Source organism: Chenopodium album, chromosome 27 (assembly GCF_948465745.1).
Source record: "Chenopodium album chromosome 27, dcCheAlbu1.1, whole genome shotgun sequence".
In the NCBI taxonomy this organism is placed as follows: Eukaryota; Viridiplantae; Streptophyta; class Magnoliopsida; order Caryophyllales; family Amaranthaceae; genus Chenopodium; species Chenopodium album.
In genome coordinates this window covers 25,990,124-26,009,854 of record NC_137860.1, presented here as the reverse complement: position 1 = coordinate 26,009,854, position 19,731 = coordinate 25,990,124, and positions in this window count along the sequence as shown.

The following is a 19,731-nucleotide window of genomic DNA, read 5'->3' as shown; positions in this document are numbered from 1 at the left end:
AATATAGTGACTCTTTTTTTTAACATAGTAACCTTATTTTTAACATAATAACCTTTATTAAAAGTTGTATAACGTTTAATACTATTGTGAACTTGAACTACGACGTTATGACCCTAATTTTAACATAGTGACCTTTATTATTTATATTGACCTTATAAAATATTTCATTAAAAAAAAATTAACTTCTTATAGCCTTATATTACCAAAATGGCTTTTATTTTCAATATAGTGACCTTCATTTTATTATAGTGACTTTACGTTTTTTTTATTAATAAAACAACTATAGTTTCTCTAATGTTAGTGGTCCACAATAAATTAGTGTGAACCAGGCCCATTTAAGAATTTGTATCTGATAGATATTATATTTAATAAAAAGGCCTTAAATGACCCTAATTGGAATGCGGCGATGTTTGATGAGTATAGTGCTTTAATTAAAACGGGGACATGGGAGTTGGTGCCTAGGCCAACGGGGGTGAATGTTGTTAATTGTATGTGGTTATTTAAACATAAATACAAGTCTAATGGTGACCTTGAAAGGCACAGAGCTCGTCTTGTATGTGATGGCAGGTCGCAGGAAGTTGGTGTAGATTGTGATGAGACTTTGATGTGTTCATTTTATATGTATATTTATCCCCGTCCCTTGGTCGTAATTAGTAGTGTTTTTGGCTCAACCGAGCCACTTTTATTACTAATTTGTGTTTTCCAGTGCTTTGGTAGTTTTGCTTGTGTTTTGTAGGAATTTGCGTACTTGGAGCATTTTCCCGGGCTTTTAAAGGAGCATCTACAAGTATTGGAAGACCGCGACCCCTTTCGATAGCCCAAGGCCGATTGGAGGTATCAAATCGGTGACTAAGGGCTCGATTATGAAGATTCGAGGACTTGGGCCAAGTTCGGAGGCCCAAGGGAGGAAGTTTCGAGGCCCAGAAGCCTCGCCCAAGGCAATCCCCTCCGCCCGGAGGCGCGCCCGGCCGGGCGGGCCAAAGGAGTCTCCACCCGGAGCACGCGCCCGGACGGGCGCGAGAAGGAATTTGGAGTCGAAAAGGCGGGCCCGGTCGGGCGAGCCTTTGCCCGACCGGGCGCGTGTCTTCTCTCAGCAATGATCAGCTTTCCGATTTAGTTCGTTTTAGCGTTAACTCTTGCTTAATATTAATGTAATTTTTATTAGGCAAGATTAGTATCTCTTATCATTATTATTACTCTAGTTTTAGTTTTTCTCTTCCGTCTCTCTACTTAACTTTCTCTCTCTAGATTTTATTTTCTTTCTTGTTCCTCACACTCTTGTAATTCCGCCGTCTTGGTACGATTTCTCCTTTAATTAATTTCAGTATTTTATTCTTTCCGATTTCTGTTATGTCTTGTTTAATTATTATGCTTTGTTTAGTTTTGGTCATGTCTGAGTAGTTTCCTTCTAGGGTTCATGGGGATCTAATAAATAATATGAAGGGGTTAATTGTATGATCGTTAATTATTAATGCTTAATTGATTTCTTATTGATTGTTTACATGCTATGCAATTAGATTTGGCCAGATTTGATTGTATGAGTTTAGCAATATTGATTCGAGATTCGAGAGATGAGAATTGATGTTTAGGCTTAGTTTCAATAAACAGATTAATTTATAAATGGTTAGGTCGAGATTCGAGAGATGAGATTTAATACCGGTAAATTAATTCTGTGATTGTAATACGTAGCGAAAGCCCTTTACGATCTGATTAATTAATGCATTGATGATTGATTATCGTGTTTACCCTGGAATATTGTTTATTAGTGAACCTATACCCTAGACTTTATTATTATTGATTTCTTCCCTTATTAATTCTCCTTACTCATAATCTTCGTAATATAGTTTATAATCTCAAACAACAATTTGGTTACTTAATAATTTAGATTATAATTAATTAATTAGGAATAAAAAGACTTGTTTCCCTGTGGATTCGACCCTACTTCCCTATCTGCATAAGCTAGTGGACTTAGGTAATTATTTTTGATTAGGTGATACGACTTTAGCCTGTCAAAATTTTGGCGCCGTTGCCGGGGAAACGGTTTTTATTTTTATTTCTAATTGTTTTTATAGTTTAGATTATTTTCTCTTTTGCCTCAAGGGACATTAGTTCTTTGAGGTAGTACTAATATCTGTTTTTTTAGTTCTTTGTTTATGCCCAGGTGTTCCAGATCAGGTTACATTCCATTCGATCCTGAGATCGAACGCTCGTTTCATAGACAAAAGAATCTTTACAGGCAGATCTTAGCAGATTCCGGGAGTAGTGATATTCCTGGAAATCCATTACCTTCCTCTAGTGATTCGGAGCATTCTTCTGATTCAGAACTAGAGATGGGTACACCACCACCTCCACCACCTCGTAAGCTTAGCGATTATTCGCAACCATCGCTGACAGATTTTCCGCATCTTTCTCCTACGCCCGATCTCGAGGGAGTCCAGTTCGAGATCAAGCCCCAATTCATTACGATGATAGAAAGAAAGCAATTCAGTGGAGCAAAGGGTGAAGATCCTAATCTTCACATTGCAGATTTCTGTCAATACTGCAATACTATTAGGCAGAATGGGGTAACGCAGGATCAAATCAGGGAGATTCTTTTTCCCTTTTCTTTATGTGGAAAAGCTAAATTGTGGTTTAATGGTTTGAATAGAGCTGCACTTGGTATTACTAACTGGGAGACTCTTGCGTTGAATTTTTACAATAAATATTACCCTGCAGAGAAAACAGCTTTATTGAGAAGCGCCATCCAGAACTTTGCCCACGAAACAGATGAAGCATTATATGAAGCTTGGGAAAGATTCAAAGATCTGCAGAGGGAGTGTCCTCACCATAATTTGGCTAAGTGGCAACTGATTCAAGCTTTTTACAACGGATTAGGAAATGCATCTAGGACAATTTTAGACTCCGCAGCTAGCGGTAGATTTATGAATTTAAATGTTGATGATGCAGGTCAGGTTATTGAAGATATGGCAATCCACAATTCCCAATATGGGAATGCTAGAGGTTTTGCTCACAAGGGCAAGCATCATGTTGATTCAGTCACTTTATTGCAAGCCCAGCTTACTTCTATTTGTCAGAAATTAGATAATCTTACCACGAACAATTCTAATTCTGTTGCTAATGTTTCTGCTGTTGCTAACAATGCTAATGATGCTTTTTGTGAAAATTGTGGCAGTGTAGGTCATTATGAACAAGATTGCAGGAGTTCTATGGAGCAAGTTAATGCTTTCCAAACTTACAAGCAAAATAACCCTTACTCCAATTCCTACAATCCTGGCTACCGGAACCATCCCTACCTATCTTACCGTAGCACCAATGTTCAAAATCCTCCACCTCCACAACAACCACAACAAGCACCCCCTCCACAGCAGAAATATTACCATCCTCATGCCAATCAGAAACCCCCATCACAACCCCCTACTACATCTTCTGACCCTGCTTTATCAGAAATTAGGGCAATGCTGACTAATATGCAAAAGCATATGGAGAGTAGAGACCAACAGATTGACTCTATTATAGCCCATAATAAAGTCATGGACACCCAAATCGCCCAATTGTCCTCTACCCTTCAATCTCGTCAGCAGGGAGCTTTACCAGCGCAGGGAATCCAACCAACGGATCATGCAAATGCAATCACCCTAAGGAGTGGTTCACACTACGATGGGCCCCAAATGCCCAAAGAAGATGAACCTGAATTATCTGACATTGCTAATCCTGATTCCTTTGTACCAATTTCCCCTGCAGGGCTGCAGGGTAAAATTCCTGATGCTAATATTTTTGATGATTCATTGCAGGGTACAACCCCAGGGAAGGATGCACCCTAGGAGAAGATTAGGGAAGCACCACCAGTTATCAAATTACCTTTCCCTAATCGCCAACTAAAGACTAAGTTGGACAAGCAGTTTGGTAAGTTTCTGGAGGTTGTTAAAAATTTGCAGGTAACGGTCCCTTTTACTGAACTTATTATACAGGTTCCTGCATACGCTAAATTTATGAAAGATATTTTGACTAGGAAGAGGGCCTTTAATGAAGTAGAAACTGTCGCTTTTACTGAGGAGTGTAGTGCATTGTTACAAAATAAATCTCCTCCTAAATTAAAGGATCCTGGTAGTTTTTCTATCCCTTGTCATATTGGTAATGTCTTCATAGATAAAGCATTATGTGATTTGGGTGCTTCTGTTAGTGTAATGCCATCGTCTATCTGTTCTAAATTGAATATGGGTGAATTAAAAATTACTAATATCACTTTGCAAATGGCAGATCGTTCTGTTAAATATCCCTTAGGTATTTTAGAGGACGTCCCTGTTAGAGTTGGTAAATTTTTCATCCCTGTTGACTTTGTTGTTTTAGACATGGCTGAGGACACACAAATACCCATTATATTAGGTAGGCCTTTTCTCCATACTGCAGGAGCCATTATAGATGTTAAAAATGGTAAACTAACCCTATCTGTTGGTGATGATAATATTACTTTTAATTTAGGGAAGGTTTTAAAAGGTCCTATGCTTGAAGAAAACTGTTGTTTAATTGATGTGTTGGATATAATGGACGATATTTGTGATGATAGCTTGACACAGATTCTTGCAAGGGATCCCTTGGAAGAAATACTTTGTGGTAATTTGTCTGCAGGTGATGCGAGTATCTGGAGTAAGGAGGTGGATATTATTGAGAAAGCACTTGCCATAGAAGAACTGGATGACAAGGAAAATAAGAAGGTAGTAAAATTAGTTCAGGAATCGAAACCTGCAGAGGTAAAGAAACCCGAACTAAAACCTCTCCCTTCTCATTTAAAATATGTTTTTCTTGATGAGCAGGAAATGAACCCTGTGATCATCAGTACTGCACTTGATGACCCACAAATTTCCCAACTTCTAGAGGTTCTCAGAACCCACAAAAGGGCAATAGGGTACAGTATTGATGATCTCAAGGGTATAAGCCCAGATTTTTGTATGCACAGGATACACCTAGAGGATAACTACAAGCCCTGCATTCAACCCCAGAGGAGGTTGAATCCTAACATGCAAGAGGTAGTCAAGAAAGAGGTTATGAAACTACTTGATGCAGGTATCATCTATCCTATTTCTGACTCCAAATGGGTAAGTCCTGTACAGGTGGTTCCTAAGAAGGGTGGGATGACTGTTGTTAAAAACGATAAAAATGAATTAATTCCCACTAGAACTGTTACAGGGTGGCGTATGTGCATTGACTATCGTAGATTAAATGTCGCCACTAAAAAAGACCACTTCCCTCTTCCCTTCATTGATCAAATGCTTGAGAGGTTAGCGAATCATAAGTTCTTTTGCTATTTAGATGGGTATTCGGGATTTTTCCAAATTCCGATCCACCCTGAAGACCAGGAAAAGACAACATTTACATGCCCTTATGGCACTTTTGCATATCGTAGAATGCCTTTTGGTTTATGTAATGCACCTGCTACTTTTCAACGTTGCATGATGAGTATCTTTTCTGAGTTCATAGAGTCTATCATGGAAGTCTTTATGGATGATTTTAGTGTTTATGGTTCTTCATTTGATGCATGCCTAATTAACCTAGCTAAAATCCTGAAAAGATGTGAAGAATGCAATTTGGTCTTAAATTGGGAAAAATGTCACTTTATGGTGACAGAGGGAGTAGTATTGGGTCACATTGTATCTGATAAGGGCATACAGGTAGACAGAGCAAAAATTTCAGTGATTGAGCAATTACCTCCCCCAGTTAATGTTAAGGGAGTTAGGAGTTTCTTGGGTCATGCGGGGTTTTATCGCCGTTTTATCAAAGATTTTTCTAAAATTGCTAAACCACTGACTCAGCTTTTGCTTAAGGATGCCCCTTTTGTTTTTACTGACGAGTGTCTTGAGTCTTTTAACAGGATCAAGCAGGCTTTAATATCGGCGCCCATCATATGTGCTCCTGATTGGAATCTTCCCTTTGAGATCATGTGCGATGCAAGCGACTTTGCTTTAGGAGCCGTGCTTGGACAGAGGAAGGACAAAGTTCTACATGCTATCTATTATGCTAGTAAAACTTTGGATGAGGCTCAAATCAACTATGCCACCACGGAGAAGGAGTTTTTAGCTGTCATTTATGCTTTAGAAAAATTTAGATCATATCTAGTTGGTTCTAAAGTTATTGTTTTTACTGACCATGCAGCTTTAAAGTACTTGATAGCCAAGGCGGAATCAAAGCCTAGGCTACTCCGGTGGGTTCTCTTGCTCCAGGACTTCAACATTGAAATTAGGGACAAAAAAGGTGCAGAGAACGTTGTGGCAGATCACTTGTCACGAATCAGGTATGATGAGGGTAAGGATTTTCTCCCTATAGACGATTCTTTCCCTGATGACAACCTGTATGCAGTGGTAGAGCAACACCCCTGGTACGCCGATTTTGCAAATTATTTAGTGGGTGGTACTCTACCTCTTGACTTGTCCTACCAACAAAAGAAGAAATTCCTGTATGATGTTAAACATTATTTTTGGGATGATCCTTTTTTGTTTCGTGAGTGTGCAGATGGATTATTTCGCAGGTGCGTTCCCGAATGGGAGGTACACGGTATTCTTACTAGCTGCCACACTTCACCTTATGGAGGACATCATGGTCCCTCTAAAACAGTGGCCAAGATAAATGAGTTAGGATTCTATTGGCCCAGCATGTTCAAGGATGCTAACATTTTTGTGCAGGCTTGTGACTCTTGCCAGAGGACTGGCAACATCTCGCGGCGGCATGAGATGCCTCAAACTGGGATTTTGGAAGTTGAAATTTTTGATGTTTGGGGTGTTGATTACATGGGACCGTTCCCTTCCTCTAGAGGGAACCGCTATATACTAGTCGCCGTAGATTATGTATCCAAGTGGGTAGAAGCCATTGCCACTCCTACCAATGACGCCAAGGTGGTCCATAGGCTTTTCAAGAAGACCATTTTTCCTAGATTCGGAGTGCCTAGAGCCATAATTAGTGACGGAGGATCCCACTTTCATGAGCGGAAGTTAGATACCCTCCTAAAGAAGTATGGTGTTTACCATAGGACAGGGCTAGCCTACCATCCCCAAACTAGTGGCCAAGTCGAAGTGTCTAATCGCGAGATTAAGGTCATCTTAGAGAAGGTGGTAGCAAAATCTAGGAAAGATTGGAGCGATAAGTTGGATGACACCCTATGGGCATATAGAACCGCATTTAAGACCCCTATAGGTACCACTCCATATAGACTTGTGTACGGCAAAGCATGTCATCTTCCGGTGGAGTTAGAGTACAAGGCATATTGGGCTATTAAGGAGCTCAATTTGGACGCTAAGCTAGCGGGAGAGAAGACGCTTCTACAACTTAACCAACTTGATGAGTTTAGGTTGATGGCCTATAATACTGCGCGAGTCTACAAGGAAAAGACAAAGAGATGGCACGACAAGATGATCCTTCCGAGAGAATTCAAAGAGGGTGATAAGGTGTTGTTGTTCAACTCTAGGCTTAAACTTTTTCCAGGAAAGTTGAAGTCAAGGTGGTCGGGTCCTTTCACAGTAAAACGGGCCAACAAATTCGGTTCTGTAGAGTTGTTTGATGAGAATGGTAATGAATTCAAGGTAAATGGTCAGAGGCTTAAGATTTATCATGACGGAGCTACGATTGGTGCAGTTGAACTACTACACCTAACTAGTTCCAGCTCACCTTGAGAAACCTATGGTAAGTAGGTCGTGCGGGACCTAGATAAACCAGCGCTTTGCGGGAGGCAACCCGTATTTTACTTGCTTTTATTTTTGTTTTCTCTTTGTTTTTCTTATGAGAGGAGAGAGGAGGGAATTTAATGAGTTTTATGAGCTTTTGGTACAGTTTACAGGAAAAGAGTTAGTCAAATTTTGAGGAAGAAAAATTTCGTCAAATCTTGCTCTCGGGCCCGGCCGGGCGGAGTTCCGCCCGACCGGGCGCGAGAGTTGACGTATACGGACTAAAAATTGGCCCGGCCGGGCGGGATTACGCCCAACCGGGCGCGAGAAGAAGTATGAAAAGGTGAAGAAATTGGCCCGACCGGGCAGTCAGACGCCCGACCGGGCGCGAGACAAAAGTGTTCCAAGAGCGAAAGATCGCCCGATCGGGCGAAATGGCGCCCGATCGGGCGCGAGAGAAATAACATGGAGGAGGGTTAGATCGCCCGGCCGGGCGCGACAAACCAACCGCCCTTTTCTTCTTCTTTTCTTCTTCTTTCTTCATTCTTCTTTCTTTCTTCCTTCATTTTATCTCTCTAAACTCTAAATTTCCTCTGACTTCTCTCTAAGATTTCTCCTTGCACCCTTACCCAAATCCAAATCTTTTCACATATTATTACTCCTCTATTCATCCTCTACATTTCTATACCAAAATTTTTCAGTTTCCACAAATTAAATTTTTGACCACTACCTAAATGGCGGCTAAAAGAGCAAGAAGCCTACTCGGAGGAAGCTCCAGCTCGTCCCAGCAGTATGACCCGGCGCTCCAGCTCCCTCAGTGGCCGACAATAAAAATCGCAACGGCGGAGCAACGGGAAAAACTCGAGGTGCTCTACGGACGCGAGGTAATCCCTTCACGGTGGTTACATCGCCCTACTTTAGAAGCTTTAGGTTTATATGGTTTTGTTAGGAGATTTTTAAATGATATTGGTATGAGAAAATTTGTAGATATGCATTATTCAACATACCGTGAATTAACTTGTGAATTTTTATCTTCTCTCGTTATTCAAAACCATAAAAGTGGTCCTAAATTAATATTTAGGCTTAACAATAAAAACATCACTCTTTCTTTTGTGGAATTCTGTAAATTGTTTGAACTGGAACCTGATTTGAACAGACAATGGAATGCTGAATTTAAAATGGAAGATGTTTATTTAGCTTTGACTGGCATTTCAAATGTTTCTGCTCAACATGCTAGTGCTAGGCCCATTCACCACCCCATCCCCAAATTGTGGCAAAGATTTGCCGGTGTATGTTTCTTAGGTAGAAATGAACCCCATAACTGTCAGACCAATGAACTTGCTGTAATTGGCCATTACATTTTTGGGTATGAAAAACTGAACATCGCCCGGTACATTATTCACCACCTAGGTAGGCACGCTACGGCCAGCAACCACCACACTACCCCTATCCGTCTTGGTGGCCTTATCACTAGGATAGCCATCAAGAAGGCCGGTTTTGTAGAGAGTGGACCGCATAGGATGACCAACATGGGGCCGGACACTTACATGACCTCTAGGTACCTTGAGGAACTGGGGTGGTTGAGAGCGGACGAGAACCAAGTCCCCCATTGGTGCATTAGGACAGGGACTGAACAACCCTTGCCTATTTTTCCTTTGCCCAACCCCGAGCTGACCGCTTTTCCCCCAGGGCAAGAGTCTTATACTTATGCCCTGTTAGTTGCCCATGCTAGGGGTGAGGATCCACAGCAGGCCCAACCACCTCCTGTACAGCCCATTCCACAGCCACCATCACCACCCCGACAGTCCTACTCCGTCCCTCACGGTGACTCTGACCCAGTTTGGGATTTACAGAGTATTGGCCAGGCCATAGGTCGTATAGAGCAGACCCAGACCGAGTTTAGGCAGATGATAGGCTCTGTCGACCATAGGTTAGGCTACCTCGAGAGGAACCAGGGTAGGGGGCTCTACCCTATTTATGATGATTACGCTCGTCGGGGCAACATTCCCGACGATGCGGTTTACCCAGACTGGTTTCAGCCCCCACCCCAGGGATACGATAGGGATCCCACTGCCCATGGCATTTACACAGACTATTCCTCGTTCCATGGGTACGGACAGGACATTCCTTTTGGGGGACCGCCGGGGGGGACTTTTCATGCTAACTATTTTGGTAGTGGCTCTTTCGGTGCAGATGGTGCCGGTTCCAGTGGTGGAGCAGGTGGGTCCTCTCATATGGACCAGGATGAGGATGAGTAGCCAGCTGGGCTACTTTCGAGCCAATGAGGACATTGTCCGATCTTGGCTTGGGGGAGGATTTTTGGATTTGGTATATACTTTTCTCTTTCCTTTTCTTTATTTTTGTTTATTTTTGGTGTGTTTTGTTAGTTTAGATTTATTGCTTTTTAGTTTAGTTTATTGCTTTCCTTATATGAAAAATACAAAAAAATTGAAAAATCAAAAAAATAAAAAAATACGAACCAATGAACTGTAAATCATGCTTCCCTGTGCCCCATACTTGAGAAAAATTGTTTTGATTCTTGGTATTTGATTGTGAGCATTGTGGATTAGTTGATCATGACTTGAAGTTTAATTATTTGGATTCCTAAACATGCGTCAATTTTGTCCAACTACTTGTGAATATAGTGCTTGACTAGTTGATTTGGTTAGGAATGTGTGATTAGTTCCTGGTATGTCAATGAATTTGAGTATTGGTTTGCAACTATGAGTAGTGTTTCATGACTCAATATTATGCACATGTGGAGGACAAAGGCATTTGTTCTTTTAGGTGGCCTTCAGATTTATTTAGATACATTTGTTCCCTTCTTGCTACCCATGTTGTTGCCTTGACCTTTTTGTTGTTTATTTGCCACATTACAAGCCTATTTTGCCCCATTGGTTACTAGTCCCAAGCTTGGCTTGGGGGAGCTATTAGTGAGTGAGGTGAGAAAGTTTGTAGTGTGCACATTATTTGCACAATTGGGTGGGTTTGAGAAGTTATTTGTTCTTGATCATATTTTTATTCGATGAGTTTTATTGTGTACATATTTGAGAAAAATAAAAGTGTGATAGAAAAAAAAAAAGAGAAGTTCAAAAAAAAAAAAAAAGTGAAAAAAAAAGAAAGTGAACTTCTAGAAAAAAAAAAGAAAAAAAGAGCAAAAAGAAAAATAAGTTTGATGTTCAAATTGTCTAAGTGAAGGTTTATCGAAAAGAAGGAAAAAGTTGAGTTTCATTGCAAATATTTGAGTTGAGTTCAAAGTTTGTTATTCACTCTTGTTCTATATTATCATATTGTTATGAGTGAAATTGTAAGTTTTGGGATTGAATTTTATGATTGGAGTATATTTGGTGATTTGTGTTGGGGTTGATTATGTTGGAGATGTGTATGACCATTATTTTTGGTCATGGGTTTATTAGGATATGGCTCCCTTTATGCATAGCTTTTCTCTCACATATTCCCAAATTTATCCTACCCTTTTCCCTAGCCTTACATTACAAGCTTTAAAAGACCTTTTGACCTTGTGCATAGAGTTGTGTAAATATGAAAGTGTTGTTTATCAATGCAAGTTATGATTTGACATATTCCGAGTCGACTATTAGGTTGAGTGTATGTCTTTTTAAACACACGAGTGTTGTGAGTTTGGGAGGGCATTGTTCACATTAAAGGGGTTGGGATGGAGAGCGATCGAGTACATCTTTTACTCGCCACATAAATGAGAGTTGAGTGTGTGAGCACTAGTCTTGAATTCTATATGCTCTTGTGGTTTGCTCTATTTGACAATTGTTGGGGATGAAGGGTGATTAGATGGATAAGATTGGTTGATTTTGAAGCATGTTCACTTGATTTGCCTTGAATCGTTTGTGCTTGATTTTTATATTGGGGTGAGGCATGTTTTATTTGTTCATTGAGGAGCTCTTTGCTTAGGGACAAGCAAAGGTTTGGCTTGGGGGAGTTTGATGTGTTCATTTTATATGTATATTTATCCCCGTCCCTTGGTCGTAATTAGTAGTGTTTTTGGCTCAACCGAGCCACTTTTATTACTAATTTGTGTTTTCCAGTGCTTTGGTAGTTTTGCTTGTGTTTTGTAGGAATTTGCGTACTTGGAGCATTTTCCCGGGCTTTTAGAGGAGCATCTACAAGTATTGGAAGACCGCGACCCCGTTCGATAGCCCAAGGCCGATTGGAGGTATCAAATCGGTGACTAAGGGCTCGATTATGAAGATTCGAGGACTTAGGCCAAGTTCGGAGGCCCAAGGGAGGAAGTTTCGAGGCCCAGAAGCCTCGCCCAAGGCAATCCCCTCCGCCCGGAGGCGCGCCCGGCCGGGCGGGCCAAAGGAGTCTCCGCCCGGAGCACGCGCCCGGACGGGCGCGAGAAGGAATTTGGAGTCGAAAAGGCGGGCCCGGTCGGGCGAGCCTTTGCCCGACCGGGCGCGTGTCTTCTCTCAGCAATGATCAGCTTTCCGATTTAGTTCGTTTTAGCGTTAACTCTTGCTTAGTATTAATGTAATTTTTATTAGGCAAGATTAGTATCTCTTATCATTATTATTACTCTAGTTTTAGTTTTTCTCTTCCGTCTCTCTACTTAACTTTCTCTCTCTAGATTTTATTTTCTTTCTTGTTCCTCACACTCTTGTAATTCCGCCGTCTTGGTACGATTTCTCCTTTAATTAATTTCAGTATTTTATTCTTTCCGATTTCTGTTATGTCTTGTTTAATTATTATGCTTTGTTTAGTTTTGGTCATGTCTGAGTAGTTTCCTTCTAGGGTTCATGGGGATCTAATAAATAATATGAAGGGGTTAATTGTATGATCGTTAATTATTAATGCTTAATTGATTTCTTATTGATTGTTTACATGCTATGCAATTAGATTTGGCCAGATTTGATTGTATGAGTTTAGCAATATTGATTCGAGATTCGAGAGATGAGAATTGATGTTTAGGCTTAGTTTCAATAAACAGATTAATTTATAAATGGTTAGGTCGAGATTCGAGAGATGAGATTTAATACCGGTAAATTAATTCTGTGATTGTAATACGTAGCGAAAGCCCTTTACGATCTGATTAATTAATGCATTGATGATTGATTATCGTGTTTACCCTGGAATATTGTTTATTAGTGAACCTATACCCTAGACTTTATTATTATTGATTTCTTCCCTTATTAATTCTCCTTACTCATAATCTTCGTAGTATAGTTTATAATCTCAAACAACAATTTGGTTACTTAATAATTTAGATTATAATTAATTAATTAAGAATAAAAAGACTTGTTTCCCTGTGGATTCGACCCTACTTCCCTATCTGCATAAGCTAGTGGACTTAGGTAATTATTTTTGATTAGGTGATACGATTTTAGCCTGTCAGACTTTCAGTCCGGTAGTTAAACCGGCCACTATTCGCACTGTTCTCAGTTTAGCTTTGGCTAAAAAGTGGTTGATACATCAACTAGATGTCAAAAATGCCTTTTTACATGGTGACTTGCAGGAAACTGTTTATATGCACCAACCTCCGGGTTTTGTTGATCGGAGGGCTCCTACTCATGTTTGTCGGCTCCGCAGGGCTCTCTATGGTTTGAAACAAGCTCCCAGAGCTTGGTACCAACGCTTTGCAAATTTTCTTGTTAAATTGGGTTTTGTCATTTCCAAGAGTGACAACTCTCTCTTTACTTTCCGGCAGGGTGATGATATGGCATATTTGCTTTTATATGTTGATGATATTATTTTAGCTACCTCATCTGACAGGTTGCGCACAGGAATTATTTCTCAGTTACAAACTGAGTTCCCTATGACTTACTTGGGTTCTTTGAGTTATTTTTTGGGGATTGCGGTGACCCGCAAACCCTCTTATATGCTACTTTCACAGGAAAAGTATGCACAGGAGATTTTGGAGCGTGCAGGTATGGCCTCTTGTAAGCCTGCAGCTACTCCAGTTGACACTAAGTCCAAACTTAGTGCAGACGCAGGACCACCTTTTCGGGATCCTACTTTGTATCGCAGTTTAGCAGGTGCTCTTCAGTATCTCACATTTACCAGGCCAGATATTTCTTATGCGGTACAACAGGTGTGTCTATTTATGCATGATCTTCGGGAACCTCATTATGAGGCTTTGAAACGCATTCTGCGTTATGTTCAGGGTACCATTGATCACGGCTTGCATTTATATCCTACTGCTTCACATCGATTGATAACTTACACTGACGCTGACTGGGGAGGTTGTTCCGATACCCGGCGCTCTACCTCGGGGTACTGTTGTTTCCTTGGGGACAACCTCGTGTCTTGGTCATGTCAACACACATTGTCTAAGTCGAGTGCAGAAGCAGAATATCGAGGCGTCGCGAATGTTGTCTCTGAGGCATGTTGGCTTCGTAATTTATTACTTGAGTTACATTGTCCTCTCCGGCAGGCTACTATAGTTTATTGCGATAATGTCAGTGCTATCTACCTTTCTGGCAACCCAGTTCAACACCAACGCACCAAACATGTGGAGATGGATATTCATTTTGTTCGAGAAAAGGTTGCTTTGGGGGAAGTACGGGTTCTCCATGTTCCTACTAGATATCAGTTTGCAGACATTTTCACTAAAGGCCTACCACGAGATTTATTTCTGGAATTCAGGTCCAGTCTTAGCGTACGACCTCCTCCCGCTACGACTACGGGGGTGTGATAGATATTATATTTAGGATAATATTTGTCGCAGATTAGGATATATTTTGTATGTTTATCGTAACTAGGTTTCCTAACGTGATTAGGCCTAGTATTGTAAACTCTATATATTTTGATCAATGGTACACACTCCAGATTAAGGAGTTTTCCCGAAATCTAACAGTATCAAACTATACCGGACAATTTTTCCTTCATTTACTTCGAATTACTACATTATACTTGTATGATTTAACTCATTTTAAATACCATAGAGATAGAGAAAAAAAAATATTAATTACTCGTAGCAATTTTTCCTTTATTTACTTCAAATTACTACATTATACTTCAAAATCACGCATTTCATGATTTTGTGCCGTATACCGTTAATATGTGAGTCCATGCATATAACTTTAAGAGGACAATAGTTTAAACACAAAGTCTTATATGTGGCTGACCACACCGTGTGGTAGGGGTTACTTTATTAGTGTAATAGGGGTTACTTGATCAGTGTTAAAGGGGTTACTTCGTCAGTGCTATATGGTTACTCAGTTAGTGTTATAGGGGTTACTCAATTAGTATTACAGGGGTTACTTGGTCATTTTTATATGGGTTACTTTGTTATTTTATAAGTGGTCACACGGTGTGGCTGGCCACACACAAGACGGGCTGGTTTATAGACTAGCTAATGATCGATTAAAGGATTGATCGTTTGTAATTGAACATAAGATTAAGCTGTATTTATAAACACTAATGAGCGAGGTGGCAGCATTTGTTGAATAACGAACATAGTTTATGTTATAAAAGAGTTGAATTGACTTCTTAAGATAATAGAAGTGTCATTCTAGCAAATTGTTACGATTCTTTGATCAAGTTGACATACATAAATCTAATTTGGTTGTTGATGATAAATCTTCAAAAAAAGGTGAGAATATCATAATATAAGTGATCAAGCTATTTTAAGTTTGCATAAATTTTGGACGACTTTCAAATCATAGACCTAAGACATTTTCCGCCCCTCGATCTATAATACAAGTGCGTACGTAGTATTATTGTATTGATTTATAAAGTCAACGGTCTTGATAAATAATTTACCATAGCAAAATTATTGATGACAATCTTAGTAGATATATTTATAGGAGTATTGTCATGAAAATTTTGGATTGCATCTCAGCACATAGCTCCTATATTTGTAAACATATATAGGGCAAAATATAAATTTGGCAAGCTTTTGAAAAAAGTTGATTTTACAGTGGTACATTATTATAATGTACTAATATGTATCATTATGCATATAATGTACTATTAAATTATAAGTTGTCTGAATAATGCTTTTTGTGTACTATTATGCATGTAGTGGTACTTTTTACAATCCCGATAGATTGAATATTTTCCCCCAAAATACTTACCACCTGTAATCTATTATACATGTAATGGTACTTTTTTCATCCTATATGTTTGCTAAACCTATAGGAGCTATGTGCTAAGGGTTAATCAAAATTTGCGTGTTTTTCTTCATCATATCTACCGTGAATTTAGGAAAATCATGTCGATAATAGGGTTTTCGATTGCAGTCGATTAAGTTCAGATTTGTGATGTTTGATAATATTAATGGTTGTAACTGAGAGATTATGAGAATATTTATCGTGCCTTTCTCATTGATTAAATAAGATTATACATACAAAGTATACTAGGGTTAGGACTAAGGCTATATTATAAAATACAGAAACATTCATATATCATATTAATTTACTAGGGTTTGATAAGTTCATATCAATTAGACCAAATCGGAAACATTCAGATCATATCATATCAAAACTTTTAATTACGGAGTATCATTTATTTATTGTTAAATATCGTTAATGCATATTAAATAAAATTATGAAAATTACATATTTGAAAAATTCATAATGAGACTAATCTAACAATATCCATTTTGATGATGTTTTTCTTTGTAGATAAGTATTAAAATGCAGTCAAGGTTTAGTCAAATTATCAAATCGGATAAGACGACCAAACCAGATAATAAAATTTAGATCAGATCTCATTTTAATTAGACCAAAAAACAAGTTCTATTAGTAGTAAACTAAGGGCATTAATTATTCAGCTTAATTTATGTCCAGTTCAGTTCAGCTCCAGCCAATGAGTTCAGTTCAGTTTAGTTCAGCTCAGTTCAGTTCTTAATTTCCTTCTCTCATAAATAATTTAGATCAGTTCAGTTCAATTGTTTTAAGTAAACCGCAACAAGCCCTAACGGCTTATTTAAATCATCTTATTTTTTTAATTCTGATATGATCTAGTATGATCTTATCTGATTCGATTGTCTGATTTGACGAAAAAACGTCTTGCAGGAAAGATGATTATTTAACCATCTAAGCTAATTAAACTAGCAACCAAGTTTATATGAAAGTACATGTATATAATTGAAAATCACAAGAACTAATTAAAAAAGGGAAAAAAAAAATATTAAATACATATAATCGAAAAGTTCAATTAAAGTAGCAACCCAGTGCAACGCCCAGACCATACACTAGTTCCTTTTATAAAAAAGAAATCTGCTATTTATGTATTACATATTTATGTTTTTTTTTTTTTTTTGTTTTTTTTAACTATCACAAAGTGTATATAATGCACAATAAATATGTTCAGGTGCAATTTTTTCCTTCTCAACATTTATATTACGTAGTATAATATATTTTTTAATATATAATGAAACTTTCAATTCTTCAAGTGCATTAATTTAGAAGAACATTAGGAAATGAAGGTGGCCTATCATGGTTTGGCACTTGTTTTGTGGTTGTTTGCCCTTGGGGCTTGTGTAGTTTGGGGGGTTACAGCTTAGCTCCTATTGTAAGTTGTAACTGTACTATTCTTCTTTGGTAATAAAATTTCTTATTTATTACCCAAAAAAAAAAAAAAAAAACCAAAAAATTAAAGAAAAGGACATGAATGGAGTGTAAAAATATAGCTGAACATTACAAACCCTTAATCTATATATGCATAGCCATGTAATCATATAGAGTAAGGCAATTTGATTAATGAAAATTTCTTCTTTTTATCTCCAAAATATTCAAATTATCATACTAGTATTTTGTTAGAAAAAGAAAATTGACCAAACATCATTAAATCAGGGTCATTATTCTTACCTATTGGGTATAATATATAATTTTAAAAAATTTATTTGGTTAATAAAAAAATAATGATGTCCATTTATCATTGATTTTTTAAAACATTCATATGGGCCAAGATGTAATTTAAATATAGTGTTATTGGTCCAATTGACTCTTTTGTTCTATTCCATGTTTAATTTCATTGTATATATCGATCCGACATTACTGAAATAAGAAGAAACTAAATACAAAGTATATGTTATAGTTGTTGTCCATGTTATTTTCATAAGGAAAATTTAGAAATATTAATCCCAACTTTGCTCCATTTTCTTTTAATAATCCCAACTTTGAATTATTCTAGAATAATCCCAACTTTGGGAGCTGTTTAATTTCTTCAATCCCTTTGACCTACTACTGGTTGAAAAGGTTATTTTCTTTATTTTTTCATAAATGCCACGTGTTGAGATCTAATTAGCCATAAAAATTAAAAAAAAAAAAACAACAAAAAAATTAAAAAATGAAATCCCAGCCCCTTCCCTAACCACCACAGCCCCCACCGGAACCATAACAGCCCAATCCCCTCTCGCGCTAGAAAACCAAGACCCCTCCTCCCGCCGCCTTGCCACCACTCCTCTTGTCCCGTCGTCCCCCACCCCTTTCCTTCCCCTTGAATCATATCCCCGATAACACACTCTCCCTCCGCCGCGCCGCTCCAAAAGCCCACGAAACCCCTCCCCCCACCCTCGAATTGAATCATCTGAGACATGTGTTTTCTGGGTGGGGGGAAGGGTTTCTTGGGCTTTTGAAGTCGCGAGGGAGGTTTTTAATGGTTTTTTCGAGGAAAGAGAGGGGGTTTATGGGATAGCAGGAGGTGGCGGCTGGCTGACGGGAGGGTTGGGTTGGGTTCGCCGGTGGAGTAAAGGGGGTTGGGTAAGTTTTCCGGTGGGTTAAGGGGGATAGGGGCGGTTGGGGTTTGGGAATCCGGTGGGTAGTGGTGGAGGGCCGGGCTGGATGGTGGTTTTATTTTTATAATTTTTTAATTTTTCTTTTTTTTTTAAAATTTTTTTCTTTTTGGACCAATCACAATGTGACACGTGTCACGTAACTTGTGATAGCAGGTTATTGACTTTTGTTGACCGGTTTGGGATTGAAGAAAATAAATGGCCCCCAAAGTTGGGATTATTAAAAGAAAATGGAGCAAAGTTGGGATTAATATTTCTAAATGTTCCTTTTTATAAAAGAAATTTCCATTTTTAATCTTATTATGCGGTGAAATTATCGTTTATGACACTGGACCTAATCTAGTATACCATAATTTTGTGTTCACGAACCAGAATTATTATTATATATAGTTGAAATAAATAAAAACAGTTGCAAGGAAAATGCATACTTTCAAGTTTCAACATTACTTCGCTTGTCATTGCAATTATTTAAACTAATTAGTTACAAAAACCAATACTATCTCCGTTAATTTTTAGTTGCAACATAGAGTATTATTTGTGAGATATAAAAAATTAACAGAGGTAGTGCATATTAAATATAAGAAATGTAGATTTCAATTCTTTCATGGAGTGATCACAAATGGTGAGGGAGATGGCGGATCTTCGATCGGAAAAGCACAGCAACCACAGCAAACACCAGGGGGTGCAGGGTTGCAACAAACACAAGCTGGACATACAGTAGGCCCTGCTATATTTGCCAAAAAATAACATATAAATTAATAACAATTAGTGTTAATCAGATCACCAAAAAGGAATTAGTATATCAAAAGATTTCATCAAGAACAATATTGTTTAGAAGGTAAAATATATATTACTTGGAGGAGGAGGAGGGGAAGGCTTGACTGGTTTGCATTTTCGCGCTTCAGATGGTACTGAAGATGATAGAACAACTACACAGATGATTATAAGAGTGACCAACTTTCGGAGAGTATTGGTGGACTTGATTGCCATTTTTGCAAATTCTTAGATTCTATTAATGATAATGAATGATGATTTGAGGGATAATACACTTAAAGTTTTGAGCTTAATATAGTAGAAATATTGAAAGAATAATTTGTATTTTTACGCAACTTCTTACATAATTTATGTGAGTTGTATAGCTGTTATTGTTGAATGAACAAGATAGAATTGACTTAAGATGTGCAATTATTAACAAAAGCTTTATTAAAGGGAAAAAAATCAAATGCAAGATTTGGCTGACTTCAAAGCTTTGATGTTGATACAAGTATTGGTTATTTTATACGAATTATTAATATTTTGTTATTTAATAAATTAGGGAAATTTTGTCAAAAACTACCAATTAAAGTGTGCGTTTTGAAAACAACTACCTAT